The sequence below is a fragment of the Sapajus apella genome, unplaced genomic scaffold, assembly GCF_009761245.1.
Source record: "Sapajus apella isolate SASKATOON/1434 unplaced genomic scaffold, GSC_monkey_1.0 scaffold74, whole genome shotgun sequence".
NCBI classification, from domain to species: Eukaryota; Metazoa; Chordata; class Mammalia; order Primates; family Cebidae; genus Sapajus; species Sapajus apella.
In genome coordinates this window covers 1295062-1308457 of record NW_022437014.1, presented here as the reverse complement: position 1 = coordinate 1308457, position 13396 = coordinate 1295062, and positions in this window count along the sequence as shown.

Sequence of the window (13396 nt, the reverse complement as noted above, 5' to 3'; positions counted from 1 at the left end):
TGGGCCAGGGAGGAGGGGCGGAAACGACCCGCCGCAGACACGGAGGGAAGACCAGAAAGACACCCGGACGGCCGGTGCAGAAGGGCGGGGAGCAGCCGCCCAGGATGGGGGACGTTGTCCCCCGGGTCCGCGTGGGAACCAAGCCGCCGTGTTAACACTCATGCTGTACCGGGTGATGAATGTTTTCTCTTCATTGCGCGCGCTATCTCTAAACGAGGTAAAAGACTCAGCAGATAAGCTGGCAACCCTGCCAGCCGAACATTCAAAAAGTCGTATTCATTTTTTAAAAAGTTCTTTTTTTTTGTTGCTGTGGGGGGCTGGTCTGAAGCGATCCACCCGCCTCGGCCTCACCCATCGTTGGGATTACAGGTGTGAACCGCTGCGTCCGGCCTTTCTTGTACTTTTAAAATTTGTTTCTTTTGGTATCCGTATCGAAGCTATGGTGTACCTGTGTATTCACACAATGGAGATAAAATGAAAACCAGTCTCTTCCCTTGAAGCAAGCACTGATCCACTCCAACTTTTGTAGCATTGGCAGCCTCTGGCAAAAGATTTCTCCTTTAAACTACCACGGACACAATCGCAAACGCACATGCTTGTATTAATAGCTCTTTTTTTGTGTGATAGGGTCTTGCCCTGTCACTCAGACAGGAGTGTAGTGTGTGATCACAGCTCACTGCAGCCCCTGAACTCCCGGGTGGGTACAAGCGATTCTCCCACCTCCCACCTTAACCTCTCCAGTAGCTGTGGCTACAGGCTTGGGCCACCACGCCTAGCTTTTTTTTTTTTTTTTTTTTTTTTTATTTTTTTTTGAGATGTGGGTGTCTCACTAGGTTACCTAGGCGGGTCTAAAACTCCTGAGCTCAAGTGATCCTTCCACCTCAGCCTCCCGAAGTGCTGCTTTTACTGGAGTGAGCCACCATGCCCAAACTGTAGCTCCTGATAAAGAGATACAGTCTTTTCTGAAGTCGCACACCCTTGTTTGGATAGAATCCACTGTTCTTTCAAGCACTTAACTAAGACTTTTGAGCTGCACTAGTAGCATTATATACGTGACCTATTTAATTTCCACGGTAAGTCAAAGGAGTGGGGCATTATCATTCCTATCTCATAAACTATAAAACAGCGTTAGGGAAGTTGAGTGGCCAAGGTTACCCAGTTATTTAGTGGTGGGATCAATATTCAAGCCAGAACCTGACTGAATTCAAAGCAGGCTCATAAGTAGTTACCGTGCTATTCACAGATGAGTAAAATAAAGGTCTTGCATTTAGAGACTTTATAGTCTGCTTGGTGAGCTCTAGTTAAGGCAGCTTCACCAGCTAGGTGGAAACATCAGACTTCCTGTGATGCTGAAGCAGGCAGAACTGAGGATACCCTGTTGGATGGCTCTTGACACCCTAGGGGAACGCATTAAAGAGAGCCACAATCTCCCACTCGTTCGTTGTATTTCCATGTCAAGTCACCCTGCAGTGTGAGCTGATGTGAATGAGATGTGAGGTGGAATTGCATGAATTGGGAAAACAGCACAGAGCTGGCCCGCAAGGCAACCAGCAGTGCAGGAGGCTGGTCCTAATTCAGGGGATCAGTTCTAGAGACCAGAGGACAGGCAAGTTGCCAGTTTTGTCTGCTACATCAGTACGTTCCCCAGGCAGCTGCCCACAGTTCCCTCCAAAACTCCCCCTTGTTCACTTTTCTTTTATTTCTGATGATACCAGGTTATGGAGGGGGTGTTGAAAGATACTAATCTGCTCATAACATTGCACTTTAGTACTTGGGTAGCTTGAAACTTTCTTCAAATTGGGACAGATGATCCTCTAACGAAGAGAGTATGTCTGAGGTTCTATTGAAAGTTGGTTTTATTAGTATTTTAAATAATTCAAGGTCTATTAAGCACTTCCTTTGCTTAAATTTTGGCAATCATGTATAAATGATGTTTTAAAAAGCATGATTCCTTAGTTCTTGGAACTAATGAGCTAAAATGGACAAGAGTGCCTTTTTGTTGATTGGTTGGTTTCCCTCACAGGCCATCTGATGCCTCTTGTCTGAAAAAAGGGGTCTATGCCTGTAAGAATAAGCCAGTTTATGCTGCGATAATATACAACTTTAAAAATCTCAGTGACTTGGCTGGACGCAGTGTCTCATGCCCGTAATCCCAGCACTTTGGGAGGCCGAGGTGGAAAGATCACCTTAGGTCAGGAGTTCGAGGCCAGCCTGACTAACACAGTGAAACCCTGTCTCTACTAAAAATAGAAAAATTAGCTGGGCATGGTGGCACATGACTGTAATCCCAGCTACTCAGGAGGCTGAGGGAAGAGAATCACTTGAACTCGGGGGCAGAGGTTGCAGTGAGCCGAGATTGTGACATTGCACTCCAGCCTGAGTAACAAGAGCAAAACTCTGTCAAAAAAAAAGAAAAAAAAAAAAGCCAGGTGTGGTGGCTCATGCCTGTAATCTCAGCACTTTGGGAGGCCGAGGCTGGTGGATCACAAGGTCAGGAGTTTGAGATCAACCTGGTCAAGATGGTGAAACCCCATCTCTAAAAAAAAAAAAAAAAAAAGAAAAGAGAAAAAAAAATCTCAGTGACAAGATGTTGCCTAGGCACCAAGAAGGTCTGCTCTGTGCCCTTTTCCAGGACTCGGGCTGTTGGAGCAGGCCCTCTCTGGAACAGACTGTGGTCATTGACAAAGGAAAAAGGTTCCCCAGGGAACCTCACTCCAGCAATTAAAAGTTCAGTCAAAAGTCAGGCATTTCACTTCCACCTGTTGACCACAGCATAGGAGTGGGTGGGGCAGGAAGTGCGTACCTCCTCATGGCCTGAAGGCAGAGCACTGAAGCCCTTTGGTGAGCAGCATCAGTGCCTACCTGAGTGCCCCAGCGCAAATCCCTTATCCCCAGATGAGTCAGTCTGCTCTGCTAGCACCTTAAGCTTTGCTGCTTGTGACTACTGCAGCTCAGCCCATTGTCTCATCTCTGCTTGGGCATTCTACTGCTCACCTCTTTTCACATTTGACATGTCTTTCCCAACTTCTGTGGGCCCATAGGCCAAGGATACATCACCACATTATCTCTAATCTTTATTACAATTCTTCAGTGTAAATATGTGATTTCTTGTGGCAGAGACTGGTTCTGGCTCTCTGTTTGCCAAATCCATGCCCCCTTTTTCTCTGGGCGCACAGATAAACCACATCTCCTCGCTTGCCTGGCAGATAGTTAGGTGCGGCCATGTGACTTGAGTTCTAGCTGGCAGAATATAATGGCACCATTTCCAGGCCTGTCCCATAAAAACCTCCCATGCATGCTCCTTTTCCTGTTCCACCAACTGGAGACCAATGCCCAGGGGATTTGGGAAGCCAGCATTAGAGATGGCAGACCCCTCACCAACTTGGGTCCCTGAAGGACTGTTCACAGCTGAGCCCTGCCGCTGCCTTTGGCCCAGGAGCATCCACAGTGGACATTTTTTTGATAAAGAGTCTCACTCTGTGGTCCAAGCTAGAGTGCAGTGGTGCAATCTCGTCTCACTGCAACCTCTGCCTCCTGGGTTCAAGCAATTCTCTTGCCTCAGACTCCCGAGTTGCTGGGACTATAGGCATGTGCCACCATAACCAGCTTATTTTTCTATTTTTTGTAGAAACAGAGTTTCATCATGTTGGCCAGGCTGGTCTGGAACTCCTGACTTCAGGTCATCTGCCTGCCTCGGCCTTCCAAAGTGCTGGGATTATAGGTGTGAGCCACCGCGCCCGGCCCACAGTGGAGTCCGGTAAGGGAGAAATAAACTTCTGTTACAGCGGCTGTCATCACCCTAAGTAATTACTGTCTTTGTAGAGGAGATTAAGGAACTTGTCCAAGAGTTGTAGGGCTATTTGTTCAAAAATCCCGCACTAGATATTATATGTCCTCATGAAGCTGCTTAAGATTTCCTTTTTTTTTTTTTTTTTTTTTGAGACAGAGCCTCACTCTGTCACCCAGGCTGGAGTGCAGTGGCGTGATCCCTGCTCACTTCAACCCTCGCCTCCCAGGTTCAAGCGATTCTCCTGCCTCAGCCTCTCAAGTAGCTGGGATTACAAGCGCCCGCCACCACGCCCAACTAGAAGCTGCTCAGGATTTCTAGAGCAGGTCTAAATCGCACAGTTCTCTAGGCGGCGGGAGAGCGTCAGTGGCCAGCCGTGTTCCGGCTTGGTCAGGGCTGCAGTGCAACACTGGGAAGGATGCCTGGGGGTTAGTTCTTTCAGTTTTCCCTCTCCTTGTCAGTCCAAATGCAGATGGACAGCCTGACATCTAGACAGAAGAATGCTGTGACAGCTTTCAGTACCCTGTTGCCAACAGAAATCTGTGACTGTGACTTGGTTTCTTTGGTGCGTGACTTCAGTTTTCAGGCTGAGCACCAGTGTGCTTACACTGCAGAGGAGTTTGTAGCATTGACACATGCCTTCTTGCAGATGTGCTCTTGGAGTGCGGTCGGTCGTCAGCAACTACTGGATTGTAACCAAAATGTCTCATCAAAAAATTAGCCTGGGGGATGGGTGGGACATCTTTACAAAGGTCTAAGAGAACAGGGGTGTTAAATGTATAAAAGAAATTCCAAGGCCGGGCGCGGTGGCTCAAGCCTGTAATCCCAGCACTTTGGGAGGCCGAGGCGGGTGGATCACGAGGTCAAGAGATCGAGACCATCCTGGTCAACATGGTGAAACCCCGTCTCTACTAAAAATACAAAAAATTAGCTGGGCATGGTGGTACGTGCCTGTAATCCCAGCTACTCAGGAGGCTGAGGCAGGAGAATTGCCTGAACCCAGGAGGCGGAGGTTGCGGTGAGCCGAGATCGCGCCATTGCACTCTAGCCTGGGTAACAAGAGTGAAACTCCGTCTCAAAAAAAAAAAAAGAAATTCCAGCAAGTGAACTCCAAGGGCCAGAGTGGATTACTGAAGCAAGCTTTGAAATATTCTGTATTTATGTATTTAAAATTACAATAGTATAACATCCATGTTGTAACACATTTAAACAGTACTGAAGTATGCCAAATACAAATGTTGAAGTTCTATTTCCATCCAAAGTCTGCTCCTCCCAAGTAGCTCACCATTGTTGATAGCTGGTATGCATCCTGAGGTTGATAGAACCCAAAGTTTGCGATGCTTTGAAGAATTTGTCCATCTATGCAGTGTCAGCTAATTACCACTAAGGTTTCTCAGACTTTTACTAGGTGCCAGGCATAGCTCCAGACACTTGCTGTGTTTTCTGATTTAATCCTCAAAACAATGTCTTGACTGTGTTATTGTTGCCGCTTCCTCTACTGAAGTAGAGATAAACTGAAGTGATTCCACAGGCTACACACTCAATGTAAAGCAAAGCCAGGGGTTTTTGTTTCTGTTTTTTAAGGTTTTAAGTTCTTTTGTAGAGACAGGGTCTTGCTATGTTGTCCAGGCTGATCTCAAACTCCTGGCCTCAGGCATCCTCCCACCTTGTCCTCTCAAAGTGCTGAGATTACAGGAAACCCTGACTTTGAACCCAAGCAGTTTGGCTACAGAGTTCACACAGTAATGACTTAGCTGTATACCTTTTAGCTAGCAAACAAGGGGAGTTCTAGGATGGGATACATTCTATGTGCTGGACCATGGATGAACCCAGTTACAGGGTTACGGAACTGGACACAATGACATCCAAGTATTGACTCTACCACTTCCCTCATTTCCCTGAACATTAGTGATTGCAACTGTAAAGGGTGGCTGGTAGGTCTTATGTTGCTGAGTATTGATATTAATGAATCAATGATGCTAAAGGGTCATGTAAATACTGCACCTGAAATTACCCCATATATCTACAAAATCAGCTTACTTTCATTTGTTCTTTATCTCAGTGAAAGAGTCATTGGAAGACAAATGGCTGTTGAGATTACTCTGCTACTTGTATTAGGGATAATTTAATTTCCTAATGTTAAAGGTTGTTAATCCCTGATTTTCACTTTCCCCAGCCGATGCAGTGACTCCTTTGGGCTTTCTAAACACCCTGTGAATCCCTGTAATCCACTTTGCAATGATTACTCTAAAATGTTCTACTTAATGCTTTCTAATTTTTTAAAGAGAAAATTATTTTGCGCTTACCAATTGTATACCTCAGCAAAATCTTTACTGTACTGATAATTTTGTCCTTCTACCACTAAGGGGCGCTGCTTCATTGTTTTTTTTTTTTTTTTTTTTTTGAGTGCCTTGGCTAAAGTCTCCTGTGTGTCTTGGAAACTTGGCATTAAAACACATCTGATTAATTGAGTCAAACAAACAAACAGACAAAACTTTAGAATTTTAACAATATCTTTATTCAAGGAGCTGAAAGGCTCTGATGCTCCAAAATTAATTACAAATTAAGCTTCAATGATTAATACAGAAAAGAAAAAGACAAGTCTTGTCTTGAAGCAGATTAGAAGAAAATTCAGTGATGTGAATAGTGTTTTATATTTCCAAAATGGAAACACTACTATTATTTAAATTTTTGTATTAATGTTATTTGATGAAATTGATTTTTCATCCATCTTAGAGAATTTCTATTACCAGTCGTGGAATATAGTTATTTCGTTGCATGAATGCATTACATAGTCTTTTGGCTTATTCTGCTATTTTGTTACTGTGTATGTCTGAACATGGGAAAGTGAATCCCATTTTACATATTACATTGATAAACTGAATTCTAAAACCTTATAATTACAATAGGAAGGTTATGAAAAATGACAAAGAGAATAAAGAGTACTTAGTAATGAGTCTAACCTTCTAGGTTTTAGATAAATATGAAAGAGGTATTAAAATGTTCAATTTAACTTTTTTTTGAGACAGAGTCTTGCTCTGTCATCTAGGCTGTAGTGCAGTGGTGTGATGTTGGTTCACTGCAACCTCCACCTCCTGCATTCAAATGACTCTCTTTTTTTTTTAATTAAAATTATTTTTTCATTACAGAGTCTTGCTCTGTTGCCCAGACTGGAGTGCAGTGGTGCAATCTCAGCTCGCTGCAACATCCACCTCCCGGGTTCAAGTGATTTTCTGCCTCAGCCTCCTGAGTAGCTGGGATTACAGGTGCATGCAACCACGCCAGGCTAATTTTTGTATTTTTAGTAGAGATGAGGTTTCACCATGTTGGCCAGGCTGGTCTCGAATTCCTGACCTCATGATCTGACCTTCTTGGCCTCCTCAAGTGCTGTTACAGGCATGAGCCACTGTGCCCAGCCTCTCAAGTGACTCTCAGCCTCTCAAGTAGCTGGGACTACAGGCACGTGCTACCACACCTGGCTAATTTTTGTATTTTTAGTAGAAATGGGGTTTTGCCATATTGGCCAGCCTAGTCTTTAACTCCTGGCCTCAGGCAAGTCACCAGCCTCTGCCTCCCAAAGTGTTGGGATTATAGGCATGAACCACTTCACCTGGCCCAATTTAAATTTTATTATTTAATAAATAAAGGAAAAGACATTCTATTATCTTGTATCTGGTTCTAAAGGAAGAAGAATGAAAGATAAAATTTAAAATTTCATTTGTACTTACCTTTCTTTACATTTTAGGCCACAGCAAATATGCTATATCTGATTGTACTAGATTTCTGTTATTGCATGATTACCTCAAATTTAGCAGCTTAAAATGTAATCATTTATTATATCACAGTTTCTTTTCTTTTCCTTTTTTTTTTTTTTTCTTGAGACAGAGTCTGGCTCTGTTGCCCAGGCTAGAGTGCTCTGGCACGGTCTCAGCTCACTGCAACCTCCTCTTCCTCAGCTCCCAAGTACCTGGGTCCAGAGGCACACACCAGCATGCCCGGCTAATGTTTGTTTGTTTTTTGGTAGAGATAGGGTTTTGTCATGTTGCCTAGGCTGGTCTTGAACTCCTGGGCTCAAGTGGTCTGTCAGCCTCAGCCTTCTGAAGTGCTGAGATTATAGGCATGAGCCACCATGCCTGGCCTATTTCACAGTTTCTGTAGATCAGAAGTCTGAGCATGGCTGAGTTAGATTCTCTGCTCAGGGTTTCACAAGGCCAAAATCAAGGTGTTGATTAGGCTGCAATCATTTCTGGAGCTTGGGGTCTTCTTTCAAGTTCATGTGGTTGTTGGCAGAATTTAGTTCCTTGCTGTCGTAGGGCTGGGGCTGCAGTTCTCTCTCTTTTTTTTTTTTTTTGAGACAGAGTCTCGCCAGGTGCCAGGCTGGAGTGCAGTGGTGCGATCTCGGCTCACTGCAACCTCCGCCTCCTGGGTTCAAGCACTTCTCCTGCCTCAGCCTCCCAAGTAGCTGGGACTACAGGCGTGTGCCACCACACCCAGCTAATTTTTGTGTTTTTTAGTAGAGACGGGGTTTCACCATGTTGGCCAGGATGGTCTCAATCTCTTGACCTTGTGATCCGCCTGCCTCGGCCTCCCAAAGTGCTGGAATTACAGGTGTGAGCCACCGCGCCCGGCCAATTTTCTTGCTGGCTGTTAGCCGGCAGTGCTGTAAGCTCCTGGAGGCACCTGCAGACCCTTGCCATGCCCTCTCACACTTCCAGCCTCTTTCGTCAGAGGAAGCCAGGCACTTCATGGCCTCACCTTATCAGATCAGGCCTACTGAGGATAATCTCCTACGTTAAGGGCAGCTGATTTGGGATTTTTTTTTTTTAATCTACAAAATATCAATTTAATCTACAAAGTCTCTTCAGAGTGGCACTTAGGATTAGCATTTAACTGAACAGGAAAAATGTGTACACCAGGGCACAGGAAGCTTTGGGAGCTGTCTCAGAATTCTGCCTGCCATGATTCATAATAATCATTTTAACTCAATAAATTATATTTAAAACAGTGGTATTTGTTAAGTATTTGAGAGCAGCATAAATAATATTCTTAAAAAAGTCTCCAGCATTTTGAGAGGCCGATGTGGGTGACTCACTTGAGGCCAGGAGTTCAAGACCAGCCTGGCCAACATGGCCAAATCTCATCTCTCTAAAAATACAAAAATTGGCTGGGTGTGGTGGCTTGCACCTACAATTCCAGGTACTCAGGAGGCTGAGACACAAGAGTCACTTGAATCCAGGAAGCAGAGGTTGCAGTGAGCTGTGATCATGCCATCGCACTCCAGCCTGGATGACGGAGTGAGACTGTCTCAAAAAAGGAAAAAAAAAAAAGGAATAGGGGAACCAGGCTAGTAATCCAGAGGCTAGACAAAAGTAAATATGGCTAATGCTGCCTCAGTTAGTTCAAGCTGAGGGGCACAGAACTCTGCCAATATGTATTAGCCCACAGGCTGTTCATCTTCAGTAGCACTGATTTACACCGGGCCCAGAATTCACTCAGGAATCCTTGTATGGTGCCCAGCTGCTTTTGCTAACACAAGCTTAACTTGGGGAGAGGGCAGTGAACTGAAGGCACTTTGATCCCCTTCCAGTCCTACAAACAAGACCCACTTGGAGAGGGCAGTGAGGCTGGGGGGGTCTTGTGGGTGAGAACGCTCTTCTTTGTTCCACCCCTCAGTTCCTACCTGCGAAGAGTGAGGCTGTATCTTCCAGACTGGGATCCTCTCTTCAAGACTTTTCATACCAGGTGATGGCAAGCCTGGCATTTTGTGAAGATTTGAATTTTAAATAAAATGTCATCATCATCAGAGGCCTCCATCATTGTGCATCTGGCTGCTGTGATCAAGCCTAGGAGAGCGGGAGCCCGTGGGTCTTTGCTGCTCATCTTCCGTGTGGAATTGCAACAGGGTCAGAGCTGTCATTAAGGAACCTTCTCTGATTGCAGTGTTTGGGTGGGGGAAGCAGAGGGCTTTCCTTTTCACTTTTTTTTTTCCTATTAAATCTGACATTTTAAGAGATGTCATTAAAAAATATTCTTCCTCCCTGGAGAGAAAGGGCTTGGATCTTAGGCATCTTTCACTGAGACCGTAAGGCTCTTGTCGTGTTTACCATTTAAGGCTTCAGGGCCTTATCTTTTCTGACTTGGAGAACCAAAGGCATTTTGATCCCCTTCCAGTTCTACAAACAATGTGCTTTAATCAGCTGGAGGCATCACTGTTGATCAGAGAACAGTACTTCCTCCTCCGTGCAGCTAACAGCACCTGCCAATCGAGCAAGAGAGAAGGGGTGTTCTCTGAGCACACAGAGTGTTGTTATTTCAAATATACATGAAACTGTAGGAAAACAACCTGAAACCCATTGTTTTTTAATAGGCGCCGAGCATCGTGGCATTTACTAGACTTGAAAGCAATGCCATGAACCTGCGTATTCACCAAACACATTTATTGATTTATGGCTAGTGTGATATTTGTGATATTGAAAATGTGGTGTTTCATTTCCTTTGTCACTAAGTTCATCATCTTAATGAAAATGTAAAAAGGAAAAATGACTAAATAGGAAGTAAAATTGTACTGTTAGTAATATTGATGCTGGGTGCAGTGGCTTGCACCTGTAATCCCAGCGCTCTGGAAGGCTGAGGTGGGTGGATTGCTTGAGCCCAGGAATTCCAGACCAGACTGGGCAACATGGTGAAACCCTGTCTCAGGCAGTGCACGATGGCTCACTCCTGTAATCCCAGCACTTTGGGAGGCCGGGGTGGGCAGATCACCTGAGGTCAGGAGTTCCTGACTAGCCTGGCCAACGTGGGGAAACCCTGGCTAAGAAAAAAACAGAAAAATTAGCTGGGCGTGGTGGCAGGCACCTGTAATCCCAGCTACTTGGGAGGCTGAGGCAGGAGAATCACTTGAACCTGGGAGACGGAGTTTACAGTGAGCTGAGACTGCCATTGCACTCCAGCCTGGACAACAAGAGTGAAACTCCATCTCAAAGAAAGAAACCTGCCGGGCGCAGTGGCGCTTGCCTTTGGTCCCAGCTACTCGGGAGGCTGACGTGGGAGGATCGCTTGAGCCCAGGAGTTCTGGCTGTAGTGCGCTATGCCGATCAGGTGTCCACACTAAGTTCAGCATCAATATGGTGACCTCCCAGGAGCGGGGGACCACCAAGTTGCCTAAGGAGGGGTGAACTGGCCCAGGTTGGAAACAGAGCAGGTCAAAGCTCCCGTGCTAATCAGTAGTGGGTTCGCGCCTGTGAATAGCCACTGCACTCCAGCCTGGGCAACATAGCGAGACCCCGTCTCTTAAAAAAAAAAAAGAAATTTAAAAAAGAAACAAAAAACACACACACACAAAAAGAAAGAAACCCTGACTCCACAAAATACAAAAAAATTAGCTGGGCATGGTGGTGCATGCCTGTAGTCTCAGCTGCTCGGGAGGTTGAGATGGGATAATCGCTTGAGCCTGGGGTGGCCAAGGCTGCAGAGAGCCGTGACTGCACCACTGCACTCCAGCCTGGGCGACAGAGTGAGACCCTGTCTCAAAAACAAAGTAATACTGTTAGTTAATACTGAGCAGGCTGTAATAAAGCACACTTTTGTCTGTCAAGATGCTTGTATTAAGCTTTCTTCAGTTTTATACCTATATACCTGTATCTATCTATCTGTACATATGATATCAGTTATATACTCCGTTGTGATTGGTTGGGTTATAGTGCAGTAGCAAAAAGGCCTCAGGCTCTGTGGTTTTAAACAACAAAGGTTTATTCCTCACTCACACAATATGTCTCTCTGCTCTGTCAAGCTCATCAGAAGACATAGTCTGATGGTGAGCACCCTCTCAGTGCTTCTGCAATTGCTTGGCAGGGGATAAAGAATGAGGCAAACTGAGCACAAGCTTCCCATTGGAAATGACACAAGTCACCTGCTCACAGCACTAGCCAAAGCAAGTCACTTGGGCACACCCAATTCCAATGGCAGCAGGTGGAGAGCCAGAAATCCTTGGTGAACACACAGATACATATTATAAGGTGTGGATTGAAAAGGGGAGAAATAGTTTCAACTGTAGCCAACTGAGTCAACTTTGATTTATTATTGTAATATTGTTACTTTCATAAGTTTAGAATTAATGAAAACAATGACATAGGCTATGTTCATAGAATATACTGCAGTTAATGAGGAGGATAAGGCAGATCTTTATGTTCAGACATGCAAATATCCCCAAGAAATACTGAATTTTAAAAAGAGCAAGTAGCAAAATACTATGATCTCATTCATTTAAAAGCACATAAAATATATATAAACCTCTGTGTGTGTGTGTGTGTGTGTGTGTGTGTGTGAAGTCCATAGTAAAAGGCCTAAATTCACTCTATTCATGGGGGAATAGAGTGGGATTTGTGTAGCATGTAGAGGACTATCTCTCTTTTTACTTGGTGTAATCCTGTATTGTTTGAATTAATTACATTCTGCATTTGTCAGGTATTACTTGTTGTATTGGTTTCCTGGGCTGCCATAACAAATTACCACAACGTGGGAAGGCAGAAATTTAATTCTTTCACAATTTTGGGGGCTGGAAGTCCAAAATCTGGCAGGACTGTGAAGGCTCTGAAAGAGAACCTGCTCCTTGCCCCTCCCAACTGCAGGGGCTGCCAGCACTCCTAGGCTTGCGGCCACATCGCTCAAATCTCTATCTTCCTGGTAACATTGCTTCTTCCTCTTCTGTGTGTCTGTGTGTCTTTCTTTCTTTATAAAGACACTCACCCACCCAGAGAATCCGGTGACTTTCTCATCTCAACATCCTCAACTTTATTGTATCTGCAAAGACCATTCTCCAAATAAAGTCACAGTCACAGATTCTAGAGATTAGGATGTGGACACAGGTGTTTAAAGCAGGGACATCATTTAACACATGACACTTGTGTAATGTGAGAAACTTTTTAAAAGGAGAGAGTGAAAAAATCAATCATCAACAGTGATTACTTTTACAGCTGGGCATGGTGGCTCACCTGTAGTCCTGGCACTTTGGGAGGCCGAGTTGGGTGGATTGCCTGAGCTCAGGAGTTTGAGACCACTCTGGGTCACATGGTGAAATCCCGTCTCTACTAAAATACAACAGATTAGCTGGGCATAGTGTTGCACACCTGTAGTCTCAGTTATTCGGGAGGCTGAGGCAGGAGGATTACTTGAGCCCCGGAGGTGGAGGTTGCAGTGAGCCGAGACTGCACTCTCCTCCAGCCTGGGTGACAGAGTGAGACTCTGTCTATAAAAACAACAACAGCAGCAACAACAAAAATGAGTGATTACTTTTAGGAGGGAAAATTTTCCAAATGTGCTGTTAGGTAACGTATGTAACATTTATAATCAGAAGAAAACAGAGACAGAAACAGTAGAGCAATAGTAAATCCCCACTACCACCACAAAAGCAGAACATAGGTGGGCCCTAATTTCCACACACCCTGTGGACCCATGACCTTGACACACGAGGAAGGAGTGGAGAGGTCACATCCTCAAACTCAGTGACGGGGCCTTGGGTTCTTGGAACCACAGAGACCTCAGCCTTCTCTCACACAAGGTAGTGCCTTACCTCGGGGATAGTGCCCAGGAAGAGCCAGAAGAGGGGAAAAT